Source organism: Macadamia integrifolia, chromosome 10 (assembly GCF_013358625.1).
Source record: "Macadamia integrifolia cultivar HAES 741 chromosome 10, SCU_Mint_v3, whole genome shotgun sequence".
Classification (NCBI taxonomy): domain Eukaryota; kingdom Viridiplantae; phylum Streptophyta; class Magnoliopsida; order Proteales; family Proteaceae; genus Macadamia; species Macadamia integrifolia.
The window spans coordinates 25874338-25901728 of NC_056566.1; the positions used below are offsets into that span (position 1 = coordinate 25874338).

The following is a 27391-nucleotide window of genomic DNA, read 5'->3' on the forward strand; positions in this document are numbered from 1 at the left end:
TGTGTTTACTTGCCTACCCCCACCACCCCATTTATTTACATTCTTTTAGATGGTGAGACCAGTATACTACTAGTTACCAGTGTTGATCCTTTGGGAATGGTCTTGGACATTTTGGCCAGTATCCCAGAGATTGAGATAGAGCACATACCCAACTATGGGTGTGATGATTGTACCTTTGGAGGTTGGGTTTACTGAGTGACAAAGGACTCTTCTTTGGTTATTTTTGTGTAAATATTCTAACTACTGTAATTTATACTCTGATGGCCTAATCAATAAGTAAATATCTTGGAGATGGATTGTGAATCACTTTTGGCATGTAATATATAATCTTTATCATGTGGTGGACACTGGAGTTATAACTGAACATGTTATTTACATGATTTTAGTTCTTGTGGTGTTTGTGGCTAATCAGTTCTTACCTTTGTGATCCTGAAGACTCAGGCTGATTGGATACGGTAAGGTGTCCGGTGCCACATACCTTTGCTAGATAAGGTAGGGTGTGATAAGGGAACATATAATACTAGGGGTGTAAATGGTCTGGATTGGGCTGAGTTTCTTAAAATCTCAATCCAACCCTAACGTCTCTTAACTTAGCCCAGGCCCAGCCCTGTCAGGCTCAACCTAACCTAGTGCGACCCTTATTGATCCTGATTGAGCTGGGCGGGGCTGAGTTGGCCCTAATTAAATATGGCAGCCCCTGTATATTATCATTTGGATGAGAGAGAGAGACCATTAAGCCACTTCTTATCAAATTTTGAAAGCCATCAATTTATATTAAAAAAGAAAAAGTAAAGATACACTTGAATGGTATGATTATAAAAGATGTTAATGGAGGTAAAGATACACGTGAATGGAGATATTTAAAAAAATATACATTTTACATGTTAATGTAGTCATATAATATATTTATATGCATAGGTTTGGGTTTGGTCGGGCATGGCTCAACCCAAGCCCAGTCTGGCCTTGCATGGGGCCTGAAAATTCCAACCCAAGACTGTCCTATGAGTTGAAACACAACCTTGGCTCTGACTAGGCTTATGCAAGCTAGGGTGGGTTGGGCTAGACGGGATTTTTTGACACCTTATGTAATACATTAGAAAGATTGAAAGAATGAGAGGGAGAGACAAGAGTGACAATACCAGTGTGAGAGATAGGGAGACCCGTACTATTGCCAACATGCAGTTGGTTGTTACTTGTGTATGGTTCATAAGAGGAGAAGGAAGTGAGGGGTGGCATGATGAGTATTACCAGTGTCTGGGATCCAAGAAGTGGTGAAGGATTGATGTGGGTAAGAGGGGAGGGGGGGCTGTAGGCATGGATGATGAGGGTGGCTAGGGGTGGCCATATATTTCAGCATGATAGGAGTGGGGGGTGGCTTTGGCACTGATAGTTGGTGTTGGGGGAGGGATTAGGTAGTAATGGAGGCTTAGAAGGGTTACCTATGCTTTGTGTGCATTACTAATAGGTGACGGTCTGATGATTAGTGTGACCACAGATGGTACAGGGGCTATGAGCAAAGCATTAGAGTGGCAAAAGCCACTAGCACAACCGTGCCTGAGCCCTTAGAGGTGCCATTGCTACGCCTAATGTGATAGGTTAACAGGGGCATTGGCAAAGGGATCAATGACCGCACAGTGAGATTAAAGGAGACCCTCGTGACTCATGAGAAGATCATGTAACTCATTGTGGGAGACCAGATTAGGTCTTACCATAATGATGGAGGCAAGATCTTGATAGTTCGAATAAAGAGAGAGAAAAATATGGCTATTGCAGTCTTTTAGTGGGAGAGGCTTACCAGTAGCAGATAGTTCATTAGGCAGAGACTTGGCTTGATGCAAGAATGAGTGATCGTCTCGTTTGACATGAGCCAGATTTTGAAAGAGACATTAAGGAGCAAAATCCTTATTGTTAAAGGAAGTTGAAGTGTCATGAAGTGCATCCTAGATCTCTTTGCTGGTGGTCCATCCGACTGCGAGTGGCAGAACCTTCTTAGAGAGGGAGGCGATGAGTACACTTATGATAGCGCCCTCTTGTTTATGCCAAGCTTTTGATTTATTAGTATCCTAAGGTAAACGGAGGTCACCAGTAGCATAATCGTAGAGACATCGACTGGTGAGATATGAGACAAATGGGTCTTCCAATAGACATGGTTTTAGAGGAGAGTTTGAGAGAGAGAGAGAGAGAGAGAGTAAATGAGTGATTGGGAGGAGAAGGAGAAGGAGAATGCTGAGATGCAGGAACGATGGAGGAGGGGTCAGCCATTGAGGAGTGGAAGAGGCCACACACTGAGAGGGAGAGGAGAGAAAAGAAAGTGAAAAAAAAAAAGGTTTTAGAAGTGAGGCTTGTAGGAGCTTGTGGCCCTTGATACCATGTCGAGAGTTTGTATTGTATTAGATTACTTAAGTTGGATGATTACAATCAAGTTCCTACTTATAGAGATAGGACCCCATGATTGGAAACTCTAACTCTCTCTGGATATACATAGAATAAGATCTTAGCAATGGTTGAGTAGGTAACTAATATCACATGTGATAAGTCTTATATGGTAGCAAAGTTTAGTATTATATGTGACACTTACAAGATAGGAGAGTGAATCCTACAAGTTAGGTGAAGATGGGATTGAGTCCTAACACAATCGGACTGCATGTGTGGCAAAAGATAAAGTGGTAGATATAAAATATCTCCACTGATACTCACCCCCTTAGCCTCCACACACACAAAAAAAAAAAACTCGCTCCCCTAAAGTGTTTACACTATTAAGTTATTTTGCTTAGTTTTTTTTGAAGGAAGCTGAGTGCATGGATACTTTAAAGTGTCATTGTACATTGGAATATGTTCAATATGTTTCTCCTTTTAAGACTAAATTCAGGAATAATAGGCATGATCTTCTTCTTCTTATGGGGAAGAAGTTTTACGAATTCTTGTAACTTACTTTTGAAAGGAATACTAGATCCAAGTCTTTTTAGGAATCTTATTAATAGTTTATCTAGAAAGTTCTGCAAGTTGGGCCAAAATTAAATAAACAACTAAATGAAGCCATACAATTGGAGATTTATTATACTACTTATGGATTCTAACTTAGCTAAAGCTTACTTTGTTTTGCTTTCTGTACTACAAATGGCTGTATATGTAGTGGAGAAGTTGGAACTGATTCAAGGAAATTCAAAGGAACTATTTTCAATTGAGAAGGGAAGGGAAACCAAAAGATGATTAAGAAAGGGAAATTGGAATACAAATTCCTTTAGATTTCCTTTTCCCCCTTTGCTCGTAAACAGGTATCCATTGAGTTCTATTGGCTACAAAATTCAGTATAGGACCCTATCCATTTTCCTTGTGGAAAGCCATTTTTGACATCATCACTTGCTTCAGAAACTCTAATTAGATCTGACACTACCGTCAATGCAAATATTTAGATTTTGAAGGACTAATTGTGTGGGAATTCTACCTTGTGGACGTCATTTGACTTCTCAATACAAATATGAAGTGTTTTTTTATTATTATTATTGTTAAAACTTTTACAGAAATCTTAGAAAGTTTGAATGTGATAAAGCGCTTCTTTTCTCTTGATGGTTAGTTCACAATATCTTTATTCACTACGAAGTCGCCTCAGAAATTTTGTATCATTTCTTCCCAGCTCATGAGGTTGTTTGCTATTTGCTTAGAACATCCTTGCCTTTTATCATTGTGGTGATGGCACACCTCTTGTTTGGGCAGGTGAACGACTTTAGGAAGGAGACAAGTCCAATGTTTCATATATTTAGATTTGTAGATATATCGGATAGGAGTCACGAGTCACGACCAAGGATTAATTCTTAAGGCCCGTACATATCTTTCCCAAAATAGGGAAGTCTTCTCTCTATGGAGAAAAATAGTTAGACTCAATGGGTGGAAAAGGCATTTGGTCTTTAAATTAGGCATTTCAGATAAGGTCAAGGTTATGTTCTGGGAAGTCGTTAGACACCCATCGCTGCTTGATGAGCACATTTATGTGTGAAATCTAGGGTAGTAAAACATACATTTTACATATTTAGAATGGAGCTACCTTGGGTTTTACTCTCTTTTTGCAGGTTTTATATTTTCAAGGCCTTAAGGACTATCGGGAGCCATATCTTCAATTTTACATGTAAAGAGGTCCTATTTCTTTCCATGGTTGCGAAGAGGACGAAATTCTGAGCAAGATGGACGTGTTCAATTAAAAGTACACATTCGTTTGGTCACCCGTACAAATGATTCTTCTTTTTCGGGTCAGAAAAAGAATAATGGATCAGAACTGAACCGAGATGCAGAACCAGCCCGTTTGCAATTGTCCCAGAGGTACAAGGAATACTCCAAATGCCAACAAGGATCGATGGACCACATCTTTAAGTGATTAAAGATTTGTTTTTGGTAACAACAACTACCTAGCTTAGTTGGTGAGCTATGGTGTACAAAATTCTCTTGCTCACCAAGAGGTCTCAAGTTCGAATCTTATGGTTGTTTTTTTTAGAAGATTTTGTTGAAGATTTTCTGCTTTAGAAGAAAGCAAAATCGTGGAAGCAAGAAGAGAAGAAAAAAAAAAGGAAAGAGAAAAAAAATGGGAGAACCAAAAATTGTCCAAATCTTCTCTCTCCTCCACATCATCACCAAAGATTGTCCAAATCACACAAAGGAAGAAAAAAAAATCGTCCCTAGGAGAGAAAAAAAAAAAGAAGAAAAATAAATTAGAAAAAAAAGGAAAGAAAATAAGCAAAAAATTTTAGGAAATTTCTCAAAATTTATTTCTCTCTTCTCTCTCCTCCATCTTAGCACTTTTGGACTCAAAAGATCTCACAATCAATTGTGGGTTTCTCTCTTTTAGGAAAGAGAAAATTGTTACCCTACCTCTCCATTCCCTATAAATACAACTCATGTAAGAGGAGGAGACACAATTCATTCTTCTTCTAGTTTTTTTTTAGTTGCTCTCTCTCTCCCTCTCTCACTCTTTAGTTTTAGTTCTTCTCTATTTTTGCTTTAATCACTTTTGTAATAGTTTTTTTTATGTCAATTAATGCAAGCACTCTTTTATTCTTATTCAGCCTTTTTATGTTTATGATTTATGCAATTGAGTTGTAATTTTTTAAGTTATAGTTCTAGGCTTAGATCTAGGTGACAAGATCACGAGCCGTGGAGCAATTTTTTTTTCAAGTTCAAGCATTGATTCAAGTAAGTAGGCTCCTTCAGTAGTCTTCTCTCCCCCCTCTCATTCCCTCTTCTGACTACCCTTTCTTTCTTAATTTAGGATTTTTATTTTCAGTCGTTACATTATTGCTATCCCTCTCCCCCAAGGTTCATGGCTAATGTATGTGTTGGCTTTGCCCCTCCTAGCCATAGAACCATCAATTTATTGCTTTTATTTTAATTGTCTCCCTTTCCCTAAAGCCAAGTAGAGTAACCCTTGTAAGAGTGACTCTCTGGTCAAGTAGGGAAGCTCATATTATGATGCATCCCTCGGGCTAAGTAGAGAAACCTACTTGTGAGTCTCTCTCTAGCTTTATCCCCTTTCTTTTACTTTATTTTTATTTCAGCATTTTTTTCCTTTATTATTTTTTTTTTTTAAATTGCGTGGGTTGTTTATTTTCAGTTATTTATTTATTTAATTTTAATTGCGTGGCTTGCGTCTTTAAATTCTTAGATGACGAATGGTTAGGACGTTATTTTTAGGACGGTAATTAGAATTAGATCACAACCATTAATCAGTTCACTTTCGCATTATTAAAAGAAATAAAAAATAAAGTGGCTGCTCTCCCTGTGTTCGACCCGTAGCTACACTGATCCGTACGCTTGCGGTTACATTTTAAATCTCAAACAAGTTTTTGGCGCCGTTGCCGGGGAGACAGTTCCATGTTATTTTTCACTTTCTTTTGGTAAATCGGAGTGCTTTGTTTGCTTTGTTTTATATTTTTCCTTTTCTTTTATTGAATTCCTGAGAAGAACAACTTGCAATAATAGTTGTATCAGTGGAGGTCGCCATGCTTCACAGTATGATAAAGACAGGTTTCGCCCTGTAGCAGTACCTCAGGAATTGACCTGAGCAACCCCGGATCCCTGCCGGTAAGCTCCCAAAAAGCAAAAAAAAATAATAATAATAAATAAAAAATTCAAAAAAAATTCAAAAAAAATCATCAAAAAAAAAAAAAGTTTTGCTATCCATTCTTTTGTGCTTGTCTTACTTTAGCTGTGGGTAGTTTTTCTGTTGCATGAGTGTTAAGTGGGTACGTAATACTAAGAATCGGTTAGAAAGAAGAGATCCAACAAGTAGTGACCCTATACGTTTGCTCTCTTTAAAACCCTTCAATATGGGAGACCAACAGCAAAACCCTTCACCTAAATCTCTGAAAGATAGGTTCTACCCTGCTAGAACAGCCCAACCTTCCTGCATAGTTCTACCACAAGCCCAGGGCAATAATTTTGAACTCAAATCTCAATACATCACTATGTTGCCCCACTTCCATGGGTTGACCTCTGAGGATGCATACCTATTTCTAAGGGAATTTGAAGAGGTATGTGTTCTAATTAAGATCCAACAGCTTTCTGATGATGCTGTTAAGCTTAGGTTTATCACTTTTGCATTGAAAGACCAAGCTAAGAAGTAGTTGTATGGATTACCCACAAATTCCATAACCTCATGGGAACAGTTCACAGTTGTCTTCCTTAAGAAGTTTTTCCCAACTCACAAGACCAATAAGCTTAGAAGTGATATCCTTCAGTTTAGGCAAAAGCCTAGGGAGTCATTTTCCAAACTTATAGAGAGATTCAAGGATCTACTCCAAGAATGCCCTCACCATGGCCTAGACCTATGGCATTTATGTCAAATAATTTATGAGGGTATTGATTACCCAACTAAACAAATGATAGAGTCTATGTGCCCTGAGGGATTCACATCCTTTACAGATGAAGGAAAGGCATGGGAATTCTTACTTGACTTAGCTGACAAAACCCGTGAGTGGGAATCAACCCAAGAGAGTGAAAGAACCATAGGAGGAAAAGGATATTTTGTGGATGGGATAGTAGCCAAGGAAGCCCATTTGGATAGCCTAATCAAGAGGATTGAGGCTATTGTTCCTAGAGAGCCATCATCAGTCAATTTGGTTAAGATTTGTGCTTGGTGCCAGTCCCCTGGACATGTCATAGAAGAATGCCCCAACACCTCTGGGGGCACTTCTAATGATAGTGTTAATGCCTTATACCAGAATAATCCATATAGTAACACCTATAATCCAGGATGGAAAAATCACCCAAATTTCTCTTGGAATCAAGGCAACCAAGCAGGACCTTCCAATTTCTATAATCAAGGTCAACCTGGACCCCAAAGGCCTCCCTTTGCACAACAATCTTTTTCCCAAAATACTTTTCCTAGGTCAAATGTAGGACCTCAAGTGAGTTTTCCTAGGGCCCCTCTTCTATCATCTTATCAGCAACCCCCTGGGTTTACTAATACTGGAGAGGCAAGTAGAATAAGTGACTTGGAAAAAAATATGGCCCTCCTCATGACAAGCCATCAAAATCTTACAAGAGAACTCACTCAAGTTGTCTCAATTATGCGTGAGATGGAGAAAGGAACTTTACCCAGTCAACCAGAGCCTAACCCTAGGCATCATCAGCCTGTTAGTTCACAAGGACTAACTAATGCACCACTGAATATAGTACAAGGTCAGACTCAACAAGGGCCCTCTAACCAATGTAATGTTGTTTATGCCCTTAGGAGTGGTAGAGAGTACCTACAGAGAGTTCCTAAATCTTCCCCATCTATTACTCCTGTTAACTCTCCTTCAGTTGAGGACACAAGTGTGCCTCTTGTTCCAGGTTCGTCTGATGAACCTAAAGATTTTTCTGAAACTAAAGATGATTTGGTTGAGGAAACCAAAAATGATTCTTCTGAACAGGGGCAAATCCCTAACAGTCCTTATGTTCATCCTGTCCCATTTCCTAATCGCTTGGTAAACAAAAGGAAGACTGCTTCCATGGACAAAATTTTAGAAGTCTTCAAAAAGGTAGAAGTGAACATCCCCCTTTTGGATGCCATATCCCAGATCCCCGCCTATGCAAAGGTACTGAAAGATTTGTGTACTCACAAACGTATCACTAGTGTGCCCAAAAAGGCGTTCTTGGCAGGTAACATTAGTTCCATAATTACTCAGCCTATAGCAGCCAAGTATAAGGATCCAGGGAGCCCTACCATATCTTGTGTCATAGGCAACACCTATATTGAGCATGCCTTACTTGACCTTGGCGCAAGTGTGAATCTTTTACCTTACCATGTGTACAAGCAACTAGGATTAGGAGAATTGAAAGCCACTGGAACTACTCTTCAGTTGGCAGATAGGTCTGTTAAGATTCCTAAAGGGATGGTTGAGGATGTCTTACTAAAGGTGGGGGAATTTATTTTCCCTGTTGATTTCATTGTGTTAGATACTAAGCCCTTCTCAACCAAGGATGAGATCCCAATAATTCTAGGAAGACCATTCTTGGCTACCAGTAATGCATTAATCAATTGCCGGAATGGTTTCCTAAGATTATCTTTTGGTAACCAAACTGTTGAGTTTAACATGTTTAGGATTGGCAAGCAACCACATATGGAAGAAGAGATCAATATGTTTGAGGATTTTTTGGATTTTTCTGATGATTTAGTTACCAACTTTGATATTGATTTTGATTCAGAATTCCAAGAGTGTATGGATGAGTTGGATGATGATAGTGAAAATTTCTTTTCTGAAGTCTTGAGTCTTCACACACTTGTGGAGCCCTTAGGACCCCTTTCCAATTCCATTCCCAAACCTTCCATAGTTGAGCCCCCTAAGCTAGATCTTAAGGAGTTGCCATCTAATTTGAGATATGCTTTCCTAGGGCCTGACCAGACTCTTCCTGTAATAATTTCTTCAAATTTGACTTCTAGCCAGGAAGAGGAGTTACTTAAAGTGTTAAAAGATAATAAGGAAGCCCTAGGTTGGACCATGGCTGATATCAAGGGTATAAGCCCTTCTATTGTGCAACATCATATACATCTTATGGAGGATTCCAAACCATCCACGGAACCCCAAAGAAGAGCTAACCCACTGATGATGGAAGCTATTAAGAAAGAGATCCTAAAGTGCTTGGATCATGGAATAATTTATCCTATTTCTGACAGCCAATGGGTAAGCCCAGTTCACGTAGTGCCTAAGAAGTCTGGTATGACTGTAGTTCCTAATGCCAACAATGAGTTGATCCCTACCCGTGTCCAAACAGGATGGCGAGTGTGCATAGACTACAGGAAGTTAAATACGGTAACCTGGAAGGACCACTTCCCATTGCCATTCATTGACCAGATGTTAGAGAGGTTAGCTGGACATGAATACTATTGCTTTCTTGATGGATATTCCGGCTATAACCAAATCCCAATTGCTTTAGAGGACCAACATAAGACCACTTTTACATGCCCATATGGAACATTTGCTTACAGGCGTATGCCCTTTGGGCTTTGCAATGCCCCTGCTACGTTCCAACGATGCATGATGAGCATTTTTTCTGACATGGTCGAAAAATTCTTAGAAGTATTTATGGATGACTTTTCAATTCATGGGAATTCCTATTCTGAATGTCTTCATCATCTTTCTCTAGTTTTGAAAAGGTGCATATCTAAGAATTTGGTTTTGAATTGGGAGAAATGCCATTTTATGGTTAAATCTGGTATTGTTTTAGGCCATGTAATATCCAAGGAGGGAATTAAGGTAGATAGAGCCAAAGTGGATTTAATTGATAATTTACCACCTCCTCAATCTGTTAAGGATGTTCGGTCCTTTCTAGGGCATGCAGGCTTCTACAGAAGGTTTATTAAGAACTTTAGTCATTTAGCCCGACCTCTCACCTCATTACTTGCCAAAGATCAAACTTTTGAGCTTTCTAAAGAGTGCCTAGAATCCTTCAAACAACTTAAGAAGGAGTTGACCAATGCACCCATTGTTCAACCACCTATTTGGACTGAACCTTTTGAACTGATGTGTGATGCTTCAGATTTTGCCATAGGAGCAGTTTTAGGTCAAAGGATTAATAAGTTACCCACTGTCATTTACTATGCTAGTAGGACCTTAAATGATGCACAACTCAATTATACAACCACTGAAAAAGAATTTTTAGCTGTTGTGTTTGCATTAGAAAAGTTTCGGTCTTATTTAGTTGGCTCACATGTGGTGGTGTATACTGATCATTCTGCCCTCAGATACCTAGTTCAGAAGAAGGATGCCAAAGCCCGTCTCATTAGGTGGGTTTTACTTTTGCAAGAGTTTGATTTAGAAATTAGGGATAAGAAAAGAGTTGAAAACCTAGTTGCAGACCATTTATCCCGGCTTCCCAATTCCTTGACTGTTGATTCTCCAGTCAACGAGAACTTTCCAGATGAACAATTATTTGCAATGTCTAGTGAACCATGGTTTGCTGACATTGTCAACTTCTTAGTTTCAGGTGTGACTCCGGATCACTGGTCCACTCAAGATAAGTATAGGTTTCATTCCCAAGTTAAACACTTTTTCTGGGATGATCCTTATTTGTTTAAGATATGTCCGGATCAGATTATCCGACGATGTGTTCCTGATCATGAGCAACATTCTATTCTCTCTTTTTGTCATGATCATGCATGTGGTGGACACTTTGGACCTAAGAAGACTGCCGCAAAGGTTCTCTAATGCGGATTTTATTGGCCCACTCTTTTTAGAGATGCTTTTGATTTTTGCAAGGCTTGCCCTGCCTGCCAGTCTTTTGGCCGTATCAATAAAAGGAACATGATGCCCCTCAACCCTATTTTGGTAGTTGAGATCTTTGATGTATGGGGCATCGATTTTATGGGACCATTCCCTAATTCCTTTGGGAATTTGTACATACTTTTGGCCGTTGATTATGTTTCTAAATGGATAGAGGCCATACCTTGTAAAACTAATGACCACAAAGTGGTGGTCCAGTTTCTAAAAGAGAACATTTTTTCCCGCTTTGGTGCACCACGTGCAATAATTAGTGATAGGGGTACTCATTTTTGTAATCGGCCTTTTGAGGCCCAAATGAAAAAGTATGGGATCACCCATAAGTTATCTACCCCTTATCACCCCCAAACTAGTGGCCAAGTGGAGGTGTCTAATAGGCAGATCAAACAAATCTTGGAGAAAACTGTTAATCCCAACCGTAAGGATTGGTCCCTTAGGCTCATTGATGCCTTGTGGGCCCATCGGACTGCATTCAAGACCGACCTTGGTCAGTCTCCCTACCGTTTGGTGTATGGAAAAGCTTGTCACTTACCAGTTGAGTTGGAGCATAAGGCCTTTTGGGCCATTAAGAAGCTTAACTTTGATTTGTCTGATGCGGGAATTCATCGTAGGCTCCAACTATCTGAGTTGGAGGAACTTAGGAATGAAGCATATGAAAGTTCTAGAATTTACAAGGAAAAGACCAAAGCTTTCCATGATAAACACATTCTGCGTAAATCTTTTGCAATTGGTGATAAGGTCTTATTGTACAACTCTCGATTGTATCTTTTTCCTAGTAAGCTTAGATCCCGATGGGATGGCCCATTTATTGTTCATAATGTATATCCCCATGGGGTTGTGGAGATTTTGAATCCAGGAACAGGGGTAATTTCGAAGGTTAATGGTCAGCGTTTGAAACCGTTCCTCGAGTTTCCCACTACTAGTAGTGAAGAGGTCATGGATCTCCATGAACCTCTTTACACTGATGACTAACTGTTATTCAGGTATGACCCCCTTGCATTGTCTTTGTTTTTAATTCTTTCCATGCATTGAGGGCATTGCATGACTTAAGTGTGGGGGAGGGAAACCAGTTTTTGTTTTTTTTTTCTTTCACTTTGTTTTGTTTGTTTTTCTTTTTATTTTTGAGCTTGCTAAGGATGAAGTCCTACTTTGGCTTTTAGCTAATGATCAGACCATTCGGATGCTTGATGTATGAAAATAAAAGTTTTGACGAAGGTACCCATTTTGAACGTATAAAACCCTGTTGAGAAGAAAGAAACAAGCATGTGTCTTGAGATGGGACTTTCTTTTGAAAAATAAGAGACCCCTGTTTTATGGTGATGGACCATATGTAAGTCTGTGGGTTCCTTGTACTTTTGATTTGGAGTTGAGACCTTCTTTTAATTTGGCATGGGTTGAAAAATGCAAAATTTTAAATGAAATGTGAAATATGTTATAAAAAAGAATAAGAGTTGATTCCCTTGGAACTAGACAGGGCATTGCGCCTCAGGAAGCGTGGTGTCTTGATCGAAATTCATTGGGAGGAAACTTCTGAAGTAACTCTAGCATCACTGCATTTGTGGACATATGCAAAAAGCGAAGCTACATAGTAACTTGGGTGTCTGGTGTTTGCTCCACCATGTCATTCAGGCCAAAAGTAGTGGAGTAGAATAGAGTTTATTAAGCAGAAAAAAAAAAGAGAAAAAAAATGTGCAAATGTCATTATTGCTTGGTAACATGTTTGGTCAAAAACACTCCAACGCCTTAGTCATTGGTTCCCTATTTCTTCACAAGTGGTTTTGCCTTAAGATAAGGATGTTTTAGAAGAGATGAGGTGAGTTCCAAATTAAGAAATATGCTAGTGCCTGTAATTGATAAAGGGTAATAAAAGTTCAAGTGTGGGGGTCCCTTGTAAGAGAAATTATCTTTGCTCCGGATCGGTATGAGCCTTACCTTTAGCCAAAGTTGGGACTTGTTTATTCTGAATTTTGGGTGTATATTCACTGCAAACACCCACGAGACACAACTCGTCCACTAGGGGTGACCTAGGGGTTTAAAGGCTTTTGTTGCACATGATAAGTGCAACCGTGATTCCTACGAAAGTGAGTTAGGTTTTTTTTTGTTTTTATTCTTTTCTTTTTGTTTTGCTCGAGGACTAGCAAAGTCTAAGTGTGGGGGAATTCTGATGAGCACATTTATGTGTGAAATCTAGGGTAGTAAAACATACATTTTACATATTTAGAATGGAGCTACCTTGGGTTTTACTCTCTTTTTGCAGGTTTTATATTTTCAAGGCCTTAAGGACTATCGGGAGCTATATCTTCAATTTTACACGTAAAGAGGTCCTATTTCTTTCCATGGTTGCGAAGAGGACGAAATTCTGAGCAAGATGGACGTGTTCAATTAAAAGTACACATTCGTTTGGTCACCCGTACAAATGATTATTCTTTTTCGGGTCAGAAAAAGAATAATGGATCAGAACTGAACCGAGATGCAGAACCAGCCCGTTTGCAACTGTCCCAGAGGTACAAGGAATACTCCAAATGCCAACAAGGATTGATGGACCACATCTTTAAGTGATTAAAGATTTGTTTTTGGTAACAACAACTACCTAGCTTAGTTGGTGAGCTATGGTGTACAAAATTCTCTTGCTCAACAAGAGGTCTCAAGTTCGAATCTTATGGTTGTTTTTTTTAGAAGATTTTGTTGAAGATTTTCTGCTTTAGAAGCAAGCAAAATCGTGGAAGGGTGCACAAGAAAAAAAGAAAAAAAAAGAAAGCAAAATCGTGGAAGCAAGAAGAGAAGAAAAAAAAAAGGAAAGAGAAAAAAAATGGGAGAACCAAAAATTGTCCAAATCTTCTCTCTCCTCCACATCATCACCAAAGATTGTCCAAATCACACAAAGGAAGAAAAAAAAAGTCGTCCCTAGGAGAGAGAAAAAAAAAAGAAGAAAAATAAATTAGAAGAAAAAGGAAAGAAAATAAGCAAAAAATTTTAGGAAATTTCTCAAAATTTATTTCTCTTCTCTCTCCTCCATCTTAGCACTTTTGGACTCAAAAGATCTCACAATCAATTGTGGGTTTCTCTCTTTTAGGAAAGAGAAAATTGTTACCCTACCTCTCCATTCCCTATAAATACAACCCATGTAAGAGGAGGAGACACAATTCATTCTTCTTCTAGTTTTTTTTAGTTGCTCTCTCTCTCCCTCTCTCACTCTTTGGTTTTAGTTCTTCTCTATTTTTGCTTTAATCACTTTTGTAATAGTTTTTTTTTATTTCAATTAATGCAAGTACTCTTTTATTTTTATTCAGTTCTTTTTATGTTTATGATTTATGCAATTGAGTTGTAATTTTTTAAGTTATAGTTCTAGGCTTAGATCTAGGTGACAAGATCATGAGCCGTGGAGCAATTTTTTTTTCAAGTTCAAGCATTGATTCAAGTAAGTAGGCTCCTTCAGTAGTCTTCTCTCCCCCCTCTCATTCCTTCTTCTGACTACCCTTTCTTTCTTAATTTAGGATTTTTATTTTCAGTCGTTACATTATTGCTATCCCTCTCCCCCAAGGTTCATGGCTAGTGTATGTGTTGGCTTTGCCCCTCCTGGCCATAGAACCATCAATTTATTGCTTTTATTTTAATTGTCTCCCTTTCCCTAAAGCCAAGTAGAGAAACCCTTGTAAGAGTAACTCTCTGGTCAAGTAGGGAAGCTCATATTATGATGCATCCCTCGGGCTAAGTAGAGAAACCTGCTTGTGAGTCTCTCTCTAGCTTTATCCCATTTCTTTTACTTTATTTTTATTTCAGCATTTTTTTCCTTTATTATTATTCTTTTTTTAATTGCGTGGGTTGTTTACTTTTAGTTATTTATTTATTTAATTTTTAATTGTGTGGCTTGCGTCTTTAAATTCTTAGATGACGAATGGTTAGGACGTTATTTTTAGGACGGTAATTAGAATTAGATCACAACCATTAATCAGTTCACTTTCGCATTATTAAAAGAAATAAAAAATAAGGTGGCTGCTCTCCCTGTGTTCGACCCGTAGCTACACTGATTCGTACGCTTGCGGTTACATTTTAAATCTCAAACAATGGGAAATGGTCGGATGAGGTGTGATAGCTTAAAGGTATAGGAAGAACAATCAGAGGGTCATTGGGAGTGGATGGAGGTTTGTCCTTGTAGGGAAAAATGGTCTCATGAAAAATGACATCCGAATGGAAATATTTATGAGTGGTAAGATTAAAGAGCCGATATCCCTTTGACCTTGAGGGTAGCCTACAAAAATACACTATGTTACACGAGGACCAAATTTGTTACAAGGGAGATGACCATATGATGCATAATAAAGGCAACCAAAAACATGGAGATGGTTATAAGTTGGGAGCCATTGGAGAAGAGCCTAATAAGGAGTGAGACCATCAAGAAGTGGTGTGCTGAGACGATTAATCAAGTAAGTTCCCGTTAGAAGGCAGTCTCTACAAAAAGAGGTGGGGATGTGGGTTTGAAAACAAACGACTAGCAGGGTTTCATGGAAACTCGACTGAGAGTCACCACCTAGATTAGAGTCTAGGACCTAACATACCCTTATTTTAGGTCCACTCATTCTTCACCAATTTGTGATGCCAATGTCTTAGTCAAAGAACAACCAAAGCTCAAATTTCACAATCTCACCCGTAATGATAGAAATACTATTGTTGTTCACAATATTTCAAGACTGTAGTTGGAGTCATTTTGATTTTTAGGTCTTCAAAACATGGGATGTAACGCCCCGGCCCCATTAACCTTACACAATATTGTTTTCTTTGGCCCATAGGTCTCAAGGTTTTAAAATACGTTGTGCTATGTTAAGGAGGCTAGAAGTTATTAACTAGCCCAGAAATCTCTCCCTAGGCGATGTGGGACTAAAGTTTACACACCCTCACCGATCTCTCAAATCCCCTAATACTTGCCATATTCTTAGTGGGAACACTTCACTAATTTCCCAAACGGGTCTGATACTTACCGTATTCTTGGGTCTCACATGAGATCAATTCCCATAGTAATGTAATAAGACCATAGAAATGCAAATATAACTATTCCCAATCTGAAACAACAATTGGGAAGAAAAAGAAGTATATCTCACAAAGTCAATAAAATGAAAACTAAAATCAATTGTAATAATATGTCACTCATATTAGAATTCTATTGATCGTATAGAGAGAACAAGAGAGAAGCAAAGCAACTCAAAAACCTTAGGCAAGGTAGGAACAAAGGAAATCAACCATAAATGTAGTCGTGCCATGTATGTTGATATCATCAAGAAGGTTCATGTTTTACAGGTTGTTTTTCGCCCGTTTTAGGTGTAAAATTTTTATGTTATTTTCCATAATGCATAGGAGTTGGTTAAAGTTTTCCTCTTGGAAATTTACAGAGTATAAAACAAACAATGGAAAATTTGCTTTATAATAAAATTTGTTTTACCGGATCTAATAGGTCGAAACAAACAGAGCCATGAAACAAAAACTATAGTAAAATAATAATAATAATAATAGTAATAATAATAATAATAATAATAATAATAATAAGTCTAAGAAAAAGAATACCTGAAGAATTGATGGAACATGTATCAGCTCAATGCCAGGATTCCCATCTACAAATTCCTTACGAAACTAGCTTATCTGGGTATTAGGTGACACTATATCCAGCAATTACCTATATCCAATACTTATTAGTTTATGAAAATTCTCAACCTCTTTTTCCTCTTGGAAATTTACAAAGTATAAAACAAACAATGGAAAATTTGCTTTATAATAAAATTTGTTTTACCGGATCTAATAGGTCGAAACAAACAGAGCCATGAACAAAAAACTATAGTAAAATAATACCTGAAGAATTGATGGAACATGTATCAGCTCAATGCCAGGATTCCTATCTACAAATTCCTTACGAAACTAGCTTATCTGGGTATTAGGTGACACTATATCCAGCAATTACCTATATCCAATACTTACTAGTTTATGAAAATTCTCAACCTCTTTTTACCGACTTGTCTTAAACCTAGTGAAATTTTATACATCATTCTCCATCCAAGAAGTGGATTAAAATTTAGAAAAAATATATGCAAAGAAATTTGAAAATTTAATGGCTCACAAACAAGATTGAACTGTGTGCCATCCAAAATTGCCCAGTTTTGTTTCCCATCCAAAATTGCCCAGTTTTGTTTCCATCACAAAATCTACCCTACTTGTTAAAATCAAATTGAAGCATTGATACAACAAATGAGATGCAAGCATTTAGAAAAGCTCAAACACAGCTATTGCCGAAAATAGATTCATCTGAACTAAGACGCATAGAAGGCCTAATGCACACATAAATGTGACAAACATCAAAAAGACTTATAACACCATGTAAAAGGAGTAACAGAGCAAAAACAGAGAGCAAGAGAAGGGGGCTAGAAGAATGTTGGGGACTTAAAAGGATTTTGTCTCTGTAGAACTATGGCAATTATAGATGCCAACTGAAGAGTTAGAATTGATCACCATGATTGTTGAACCATCTTCACTGAACTTTGCAGAGGTGCAGAATACAGGGAACTCTTTCAAGCTTGATTTGTGATTGGCCATTGCTGAATACAGGTCTAATCCAGAGAGAGAACCCTTCCAGTTCATGGGCTGATTGCAGAAGGGAGTGAGTGAAGAGGTAAAAGAAAATATGGAATATGAGGCCGACATGGTGGAGAGGTACTTAATATCTCCAAAGGTGGTGATGGTTCCATTACTGCCACTATAGGATCAAAGACTCAATAAAAAAAAAAGGGGTCCAAACAGTTATTAGCAAAGCCTCTGCAAAACATTGAGTTATTGGTGGAACTCAGAATTTGCTCTGTTTTTCATAAACAAAAAAGAAAAATAAATCAAAGAAGCAAAGCATAATTAATCCTCACAAGTCACGTGTAATACTTCATCAAAATATTGACCTTCACTGATTATTAGCTACTGATGTCATGCAGTCAAGCTTATTGGAGAAATTACATCTAGGTATTGCAGCAATCTCTAAAGAAATACAAGCAGAGAAGAACCGAAATCCATCATAATTGGATATACAAAAAGAAAATGAAATTTGGAAATTAGAGTATTTCTCTATCTAATGAAATGTGTAGTCTATCTCTAAAGAAGAAACAATAATGCCTACTTCAGAGTTGAATTTTTCACTTAGATTTCTAAAAATCTGAAATTTTCACTTAGATTTCAAAAAAGGAGTACAAACCAAAGTATACTATTACACCTGTGCCCTAATCCTGCCTAATTTGAAACTATTGTGACAGGTTTTGGATCGGAGATCAAAAGTACGATTGGGTTTTGGCTCAAGGCTGTGCATTACCAAAGGGGTAGAAATGACCTCACATGTTCGTGCATCGCGTGCCTATCTAACTGGAGGGGATTCATACCTTCCGATCCTAGACGGTAAGTGACCCAACTCCCCACACTTGATTTTTGGCACTCATCATAATTGTTGAAAGGCCTTGAGCATGTCTTAGGGCAACCAACCGTGCGAGACCAACCATGGCACAACAAGCTATCTTGACCACCGGAAACAAGCCACCGAAAGCAGTCTGGGCCTGAATCTGGTGCCTATTTTTGGTGGGTTGATAGGCTGTTGTTGAGGTTCCGATGCCCGTGGTTCCTGCCACTCGCATCATAAATGACTTTGGATGATCCCAAATCATCCTCCACATTTTCCTCGTGATGTGAGCACCTCATGGACCTAAATGGGTGAGTCCTCGTGCTCCGAATTTCATCTTAACCCGATTGATTCAAAAGAGGTCCAAACCAAACAGACCCTAAGGCCCACTTAAGTTATAAGTTGGGAAATGAGGATCCATTTCCTCATTTCCCTTGTGCCCAACATAGGAGAGGAGAGAAAGAGGAGAGGAAAGAAGAAGAGGAGGAAGGAGAGGGGGATTGGAGGCCTACCTTGGTGTCGGTTGCAGCCTTGTTGTCGGAATCGCTGCCAGAGGTAAGTACAACCTCCCATACCACTCTCTCTCTTCATTTTAACCTAGAAAAAGCTAGGTATGGATGGAATCTTGATTTAAAAACCATGTCAAGGTTGTAGCATGAGTGTTCTACCCTCCTGGTGTTGTTGCCGAACTCGAACCAAGCCCGGTGAGCTCTGGCAACATGTAATGCCAAAAGACCAACTAGGGTTTCGATTGTTCGATCGACGTATCTCCCAAACGGCTTAGTAGAATTGAAATTTTCTTAGCTTAGAATGATGCTAGGAACATCCCCTCCAAACTCCATGGAACAAATCTCGGCAATCGGGCCCGAGCCTGAAAGCCCCAAATTAGTTAAATAGACTTGAACCACCATTGGAAATAGTCCACTGGATCCACTAGGTCTATTTTCGGTGGCATATTTCTAGTGAACATGTGAGCTTTACATGCTCTCTATTACCTCCACCAGAAATAGGTCTGATATTTTTAGTGGAAATGCCCTGTTTTCGGTGGCTGTTTTCGGTGACATTACTGTCATTGGGAGATAGTGTTTGTATATTTTGGGGGTGACTTGTGTAGGTCCCTCCCGACGTTTTCGACACGTACTAATGTATGATTTCCTTTGTGTCTAGGACAGTGACGCACATGTGCCCCAAAGTCGGAACTGAATTGTTCGATTAGTGGCCGTACTTGAACCCGAACACACCGGATCGTAAAACAGGTGAGGGATGGACTATGTTTATTTTTGGAATGTTTATTATTATTAAATTACTCACATGCTTAGAATTATATGTTTAATTGTAATTACTCAAATGTGATGATGATATGTCACATTTGTCACTTTACGATTATGATATGAATTGTATGGAAATGTATAACGGGATCTGGTGTGGCCGAGGTGGTACCGATACCGTGATTGCCATGTGTTTGGTTGTGTGTGAGACGGGATCTGGTGTGGCCGAGGTGGTACCGGTGCCGTGATTGTCGCATATATGTTGCATTTATGCATTGATTATGTACATTAGAGTTAGTTGTCGTTGCGGGTTATACTTTGTGGCCAAGGTCTTGCTGATATCGTGTACCCCGGGACTGCATTTGGAAATGGATATGCTTCGTGGCCGAGGTCTTGCCAATGGTGTGTAGTCCATACTCAACTGTGATATGTATGTTAGATTAGATAAACGGTCTTGGGTTACATTTTGTGGCCAAAGTCTCCCTGGTATCGTGTTTCCCAGGACTGTATTTAGAGATGGATTACACTTTGTGGCCGAGGTCTCTCTAGTATCGTGTAATCCATACTAACTATATCATTATGAAGGCATGTAGTATACATATGGTTAGGTATCACTCCCTATGCTACGCACCCTTGCCAATAGGGGTTGAGATGTTGGATAACCCATTGTGATATGTTTGATGTGCCTTTCTGAAGTGCCACTCCCGCGGTACACTGTGATTGTAGCCGAAGGCAGGAACCTATCCGGCGTGGCCGATGTGTTACAAGTATTGTGACTGTCAGAAGGGGGTTATCAAGGATTTTCTGGGTGACCCATGAATGCATATGAGTACAGATAGGCTTCTAATCATGGCTAGGGTTTGTATCGCTGCGTAGTCAATGTCGTTTCTAAGACGAGGGATACAGCCTAATTCCCCATAGTAGCATTTACCAAACATAGTTTGTATTGTTACGTGGATAATAAATAAATGAACTGCATCATGAGCATCATGGACTATATGTTTAATTTTCGCAACCATGCATAATAAATTATTACTGCTATTATCTTACTTGGATGTGCTTGACCCCACTCCTTACTGAGCGAGTTGAAAAGCTCACCCCATGCATACACCCCTTTTTAGATGATGGATGATGATGCAGATACCTTAGTGCCAATGGCGGGTGACCCAATATCTTCTGGGTCGGAGTATGGTGTGAGCGACTGGTGGATGCCAAAAGCGGAGGAGCACAATCAGAACTGTGCTTGCAAACACTGTGCTTATGCCGCACCGTGAGATTGTACATCATATTTTGATACTTTTGGGTATAACTGTGGGTTGTACATTGTTTTTGAGATTATATTACGTCATAGATGAATATAACAGAATAACTCAGTTATCGTTATTATGTTATCACTAGACTTTTCCCATTTTATTTATAATTCCGCTGCTTATGTTGGTTTGTGTTGTGAGATTGTGAAAATGTTAAGGTACTGCTATCAGAGAACCTGGTAGATTGGTAAGACAAGTACGTGTCTTACTCACACTGCCAGTATTCCTAATGGTAAGTTAGGTCTATTGGAATTGGGGTGTGAAGCTATGGTATCAAAGTACGATGCTCTTCCTTAACTCACAATCTCATCCAAACCATGACTTGGGGAAGTTAGGATTAACTAAAAATCTCAGGACAACAATAATAGAAATTGCACAATTAGGAGACAAGTATAGGTGTTAAAGTCGTTTCATTATAATTGAGAACTTGAATACATAGCTTACACTTTTCATAAGGAAGACAAAGTACTGAAAGCAGGAAATCCTAACTAGCCTAAGTCTAGGAAATCAAACAACTGAAGCAAATGGCAGAATGTAAAAAGTTTAACTAAACCTAAAATATCAAACTCAAATAAAACATGAAAAGGGGAATCCTAAAAGCTACAGTGGCAAAGTGGAAAACATGCCACTACTCTTACTGCTCTTGCCACTGCTACTGTTGGTTCTGTCCTTGGCCCTGAGCCTGATTTAGACCATACGTTCTGGGAGGAGGCTCTGGAATACCAAGATGGAAGACCATCGCCTGCATCTGTGCCTCTAGGGAGGCCACTCTGTTGTCCATAAGGCAATAGGTCTTGTCTATGCTCTCGAGGCAGCTGTCCATGCTCCTCATCAGTGACATAGTGGTATCCAGATGGGCCATAGCATCATTGAGACTGTAAGGCCTTGCACCCCTATTACTCTGAGATGTAGAAACCACCATCAAACCCATAGCCTGGGGATCAGGTGGTGGAGCCTCACCAACCCTAGCAACTTCTCCTCCTGCACCACCAACATCACCTGCGCCACCACCCTCTACCTCCATAGGCTGCTGACCCTCTCCTAGGATAGGAGTCACCTCCCAAAGATCTATGGTCATCTTCCTCAGAGAATCTTGGTTGAAGTCTGTGACCTCTTCACCCAAGCGTGACTCACCCTCCAAGTCCACCCCAAAGCGACGAAAGATGTCAGACAATATCCTCTCGTAGCATAGGTTTTCAACTCGATAGTCCTACCCCTTGGACCGAATTACCATGGTCCACATTAGGAGGTAAGGAAGATGTATCTACACCCCCACATATATGCCATAAGTCACATAGGCATGCAATACGGATACCTCATCGTAGTGCCCAAAGGTGGGGAGGACGTTCAGTTGGACTGCCCGACAGACAACTTTCACAGTGGCAAGGTATATGACTATGTGATCCCATCCACTGGCCTCCTTAATCAGTATATTGTCTACCTCTTGAAGGGTATTGGGACTCTGGAAGTCATATGCTGGAGTCCGAGGTGGGCAGTACACTAGATCACTTGCATTGCTGATTATCAAAATTTTAGCCAGCTACCCTATGTCGAAGGAGATTTCCACCCCCTTTACATAGGAGGTGATCCGCATCTCTTCGGTACCCCTGTTCATGCATTCCATGTTGGAGTAGAATAGCTTGACCAACCTAGGGTAGTAGTATCTGTTGGGTTTCACGATGCGGTACCACCCAATCTCCTGAAACTGTTGACAAAGATGGAATGCGCAGAAATCATTGGTCCTCACATAGACTCCCCGGTCTACATTGCGGTGTTCAAAGAATTCCCAACGGTCTCACTCAACCATAGAGTAGAACAGGATTGGGTTAAACTGATCGGCAGCATCTTACTCCTCTTATATAAGAGCACATCAGGTACGTACATGGCATCCAGACATCGTTGCAAGATGATTCCTAAGGATTTGGAATGGAAAACCTAGTTAAATGGTTGAATGCAAAACTCACAGAGAAGAAAATCACAAAAGCTAGGTTGTAGAGAGGAGAAACTTACCTTGGATGCGAATGTGGCACCGATCGAACGTGAAATAGCGAGAGGAAGGTAGGGAATGGGAGCAAAATACTTTTTGGCTGTTTCCACACCTTTCCCTCAAGAGCAAATAGGGCTTTGTGTAAAATAACCAAAACCCGAGCCTATATATACACTTGTTGAATCCACTAGAAACAGCTCACCGAAAACACTAGGCATGAATCCGGTGTCTGTTTCCGGTGAAATAAAATGTCCAATTGAGCTCTCTATTTAGTTCACTAGAAATAACACTGATATTTCTGGTGAATTAAACCATATATCTGGTGATATGACCCCCTATTTCTGGTGAACTTTTTTGGAAAGTAGATCATTTTTTATTTTCAAAATCTAAGATTTTATTTGATTTCTTTAATGGGGTACCCCTTTGGGATACGTGTGCGATTGGATCTTAATACGTGTGGACCCCACTTATCCATGCCCTAACCCTAATTTTGCCCATTGTATACGTGTGGGACCCACTATGCATGCATGAGTCCCAATTACATGCAATCTTGTTTATGCATGTGCACTAATTGGATTCCTTTACAGGAATCATGTCACACATGAACACTCGATCCCGATCCCAATCACACCCGATGCCTCCCGCTTCCCCTACATGGAATCAGGGTAGACCTCGCAATACATCTCTGGCTCTGCCTATACTTACAGCCCAGGATGTGGCATCCATCATAAATAACATGATGCGGGAAGTGGAAGAAGGGCAAAACTAGTTTATGTCCGGGATCAATAATAGAACCCAAGCAGTAATGAAAGCCCGCAATGCACCGCCCGCACCTCCTACCCCACTAGCACCCGTTCTAATACCTATTGGATCGGCTACCCTTCAGACATCTGATGGGGCATAAGTGCATGGGCATGTGCAAGACCCGATGCTGGATCAAGCATAACCCCATGTAGAGGGCTGGACAGACTTGACAAAAATGATAGAGAAGTTTCAACGGCTTAGGCCCCTATGCTTCTCCTAGTTGGGCCAAGACCCGTTATATCCATCAAGATGGATTGATGGGATGGAGATGGTTTTTAGATTGATGGACTGCATTGATGAGCAGAAAATTTTGTGTGCAGGCTATTAGTTACTAAATGAAGCGGATGATTGGTGGAATGCCACCGAGCCTATTCTGAGGGCTAGTAACCCATATCCTACTTAGGCAGACTTCAAAGGGGCCTTCTTTGAGAACTATTTTTCAGAAAGCTTCCGGGATTGGAGAGAGAGTGAGTTCTCTCAGTTGGTTCAAGGTTTCTGGTCTGTGCTTGAGTATCAGTAATGCTTCGAGGAGCTATTCCATTTTGCTCCTGAGCATCTTAGATGGAGATAGAGCTAAAGCGAAGAAGTTTGAGAAAGGGTTGAGGCCAGGTATTGGGTCAACCATTATGGGGTTGGAACTGCGAACGTATACTGAGGTGGTCCAAGTGACCTAGTCTATTGAAGACCGGCATAGGGAAAACTACATGGCTCAGCAAGGAACAGGAAAGAGGCCAATGAGATCTACTGATTCTAGGGGAGGTAGCAAACCATTCTAAGTGCCATATGGCAACCCAACTCCAATGCAATTTAGGAGGACTAATGCTAGTCAGACTTTCCAGCCCTCCTGATCTAGTGTTGTATCTCACTCTTCGGGATCGAGCCCGAGATGCTTTCATTGTGATCATCCGGGCCACATGGTGAGGACACGCCCCCACCGAAGGCCAGGTGATGCACCCTATATTATGCCACCTAGGCCCCAGCAAACATATTCAACCCCTAAACCAGCACAACTCCTACAGGGCTAGAGACCATAGGGCAGAGTGTTTAGGATGACTGCAGAGGATGCTGAGGCTGCACCCGGTGTAGTGACAGGTACATTATTGATATCATTATTACCTGCACATGTATTATTTGAATCAGGAGCCTCACATTCATTCGTGTCACAGGCATTTGCGAAGAAGATGAGAATTTTACCTAAGGGACTGACTCAATATTTGGCTGTGAGCACCCCTACAGGAAGTGTGGTGGGTTTAAACTACGTTTATAAGCCTTGTCCAGTGACCATAGGTGATCATGAGTTGAATGCTCACTTGATCGAGTTGGATATGACCAACTTCGATGTGATTTTAGGAATGGACTGGTTGTCTGCATACAGAGCCAGTGTGCTATGTGCAGAGAAGGCTATCATTTTCAAACCTCGTGATGATGATGAGTTTGTGTTCCAAGGAGATAAGCCCAAGAAACCCAAGAAAGTTATCATATCCGCACTCCAGATGAAGAAGCTCCTGGATTAGGGATGTCAAGTCTACTTAGCATCTGTGATGGATACTAAGGTAAAGATTAGGCCATTGACAGAGCTAGATGTGGTGAAGGAATCTCCTAATATATTTCTGAATGACTTGACAGGTTTGCCACCGGACCGAGACACAAAGTTTGCTATAGATCTACTCCCCGGTTTGGCACTAGTGTTAAAGGTCCCTTACCGCATGGCCCCCACAGAGTTGAAAGAATTGTAGGTGTAACTTCAAGAAGAAAGACGGGAGTATGAGATTGTGCATTGATTACCGGAAGCTTAATAAGCTAACCATCAAGAACCGGTATACTTTGCCAAGGATAGATGATTTGTTTGATCAGTTACAGGGTGCCAAGGTGTTCTCCAAGATTGACCTTAGATCGGGCTACCACCATCTCAGGATCAAGGATAGTGATGTCAGTAAGACAGCCTTCAGATCAAGGTATGGACATTATGAATTCTTGGTAATGTCATTTGGGTTGACTAATGCACCGGTTGTATTTATGGATCTGATGAACTAGGTATTCCAGGATGTCTTAGATAAGTTTGTGATAGTATTCATTGATGACATTTTGGTCTACTCCAAGAGTGTAGAGGAATATGCTATTCACCTGAGATTAGTACTGCAACGGCTGAGAGAGAAGCAACTCTATGCCAAATTCAGTAAGTGAGACTTTTGGCTATCACAAGTGGCATTCCTAGGCCACATTGTTTCATCCAAGGGTATAGAGGTTGACCCAGGCAAGGTGAAGGCAGTTCTAGAATGGGAGACTCCCAAGAGTATAGCAGACATACATAGTTTTCTGGGATTAGCCGGATACTACAGGAGGTTTATCGAGAAGTTCTCTCGCATTGCTACTCTGATGACCTGACTCACACGAAAGGGTGTAAAATTTGAGTGGTCTGATGCTTGTGAGAAGATCTTGAAGGAGCTAAGGCAAAGGTTGGTGTCAGCTCCAATTTTGACTATCCCAACCGGTACAGGTGGTATGGTTGTTTATAGTGATGCCTCCAAGATGGGATTGGGTTGTGTATTGATACAGCACGGAAAAGTCATTGCTTATGCATCCCGTCAATTGAAAGATTATTAGAAGAACTACCCCACCCATGATTTGGAGTTGGCAGTCGTGATTTTTGTACTGAAAATCTGGAGACACTACCTGTATAGTGAGAAGAGTGAGATCTTCAGTGACCATAAGAGCCTCAAGTACTTCTTCACCCAAAAAGAGCTTAATATGAGACAGAGGCGTTGGTTAGAGCTGATGAAGGATTATGATTGTACTATCCACTATCACCCAGGAAAGGCCAATGTGGTAATCGATGTACTTAGTCGAAAATCCCAGTCACTGACTCTTGCATCACTGACCACCAATGAGTATCTCCTACAGGAGGCCAGGAAACTAGAATTGGAGCTATTAGTAGAGTGTGTCACCTTATCACTATTGGCATTGGTGGTACAACCTAGTCTAGTGGATAGGATCACTGCAACTCTAATTACTGATGCAGAGTTGTAGAGGCTAATAGTAGAATGCCAGGAAGGAACCCAAAAGGGCCCAGATTTCTTTATGACTAATAGCGGGATTCTGAAGTTCAAAGGGAGGTTGTGTGCGCCTAGTGATGGTGATTTGAGAGACACAGTTTTGAGAGAGGCACATAGCTCTCCATACTCCATTCACCCTGGAAACACTAAAATGTACAAGGACCTCAAAGGTTCCTACTAGTGGAGAGGAATGAAGAATGATGTGGCCACGCATGTGTCTAGATGCCTCACATTCTGACAAGTCAAGGCTGAGAGACAGAGGCCTCATGGGTTATTGCAGTCCCTCCCTATTTCAGAGTGGAAATGGAAGAATATTACCATGGACTTCATCACAGGCCTACCCCATACACAGAAGGGTATGGATGCCATTTGGGTAGTTGTGGACCGCTTGACTAAGGCAGCTGACTTTATCCCAATCAAGATCGAATTTTCTATGGACAAGTTGGCCAAGTTGTATGTCGATAACATCATCAGGTTGCATGGTGTACCAGTTAGTATCATCTCTGATCGAGATCCCAAGTTCACTTCCAAGTTCTAGACATGAGTGTAGAAGGCTATGGGCACACAGTTGGCTTTCAGCATTGCCTTTCACCCTCAGACCAATGGTCAATCGGAGAGGATTATTTAGACATTAGAGGACCTACTCCAAGCATGTGCCTTGGATATGAGTTATAGTTGGGATGAGCACATTTTCCTTATTGAGTTCTCCTACAACAACAGTTATCAGGCCACCATCGAAATGTCCCCATTTGAGGCATAGTATGGTAGGAAGTACCAAACTACACTCTATTGGGATGAGGTTGGTGA

At 40.2% G+C, this 27391-nt stretch overlaps 1 non-coding gene across 1 annotated transcript; it reads right to left on the bottom strand.

Annotated features, from left to right (window-relative positions):
- Positions 1 to 6701: 6701 nt before the first annotated feature.
- LOC122092499 lies at positions 6702 to 6808 on the bottom strand. Its single transcript, XR_006144161.1, has one exon. It is a non-coding gene; the product is annotated as a small nucleolar RNA R71 (small nucleolar RNA).
- Positions 6809 to 27391: the final 20583 nt, after the last annotated feature.